We start from the raw sequence: 1,149 nt of genomic DNA on the forward strand, positions 1-1,149 counted from the left end.
GCCAATGAGCAAACACATTGTACCATTAGAACACTGGAGTGATAGTTGCTGGAAATGGGCCTCTATACAACAATGTAGATACCAGACATTTGCAGCTAGAATAGTCATTTACCACATTAACAATGTATAGAGTGTATTTCTTTAAAGTTAAGACTAGTTTAAAGTTATCTTCATTGAAAAGTACAGTGCTTTTCCATTAAAAATAAGGACATTTCAATGTGACCCCAAACTTTTGAACGGTAGTTTATATATTGTATGAAATTGTGTTCTATCAAACTGGTCCTATAGTCACTCTATTTCAGATGGAGTAATATAACGAAAGTAATTTCTCCCTGGGATTATTAAAGTATTTCTTTTTCTGATACCTCAATGAAGGGACAGGTGTTGTGAATGAAACGGTGTCCAGCTTGAAAGAGCTCCTGTGTGTCGCTGAATGTGTGCATTGATGACTGAAAGACATTTTCTGCCTCCATGGTGGGGGGGTGGGGGTGGGGGGAGTGTAATTAACCAAAATTTTACTGCAATGAAATTTCAGCAAAATGGACTAGCCTGCCGCATCATTTTTTCACTGTAATTTTTGGGGTGTCTTTGAATTCAGCCCTACGTAGGTTGATAATTTCCATTTCCATCAAATGATGCGGCATCCCTCACAGACGATCTCAGCTTTTTCCCCCTGAATGGCCGTCCCACATGAAGCTGTATTTATACCCCAGCAACGGCTAATTCAAAATCTAGAACAAGATTATTATGCCAAGATTACTTTGCTTATAAAATTGAGTACATGCAGATTTGTTTGAGTTTAAGAATGTTGTTGCCAAGATTCGTACATGACCTCTGCTTTCCATTGTTTCTGTGTGCTCGGGTTCAAATACATTGTCCACTGTATTCTCTGTGTGTTGCTAAGTATGTAAAAGGCCTTGAAATATGTTTGCACAGTGTGAACATTATATAGCACCATTATAACCAGCTTGGTGGTACTGTTGATTCTAATTGCCTTTGTTGTGGATTAGTTAAACTACATAGGCTGGGAGTAATCCTGCTAGGCTGGGCTCGCTTCGTGGCCCTGCTAGTAATAGAGTTAGCGTTACATTTATTTTAAATTTACACACAATAAAATAAGGAGTAAGGAGGGATTTACACTCACTGGCC

Source organism: Cyprinodon variegatus, unplaced genomic scaffold (assembly GCF_000732505.1).
Source record: "Cyprinodon variegatus isolate N-32 unplaced genomic scaffold, C_variegatus-1.0 Scaffold142, whole genome shotgun sequence".
NCBI classification, from domain to species: domain Eukaryota; kingdom Metazoa; phylum Chordata; class Actinopteri; order Cyprinodontiformes; family Cyprinodontidae; genus Cyprinodon; species Cyprinodon variegatus.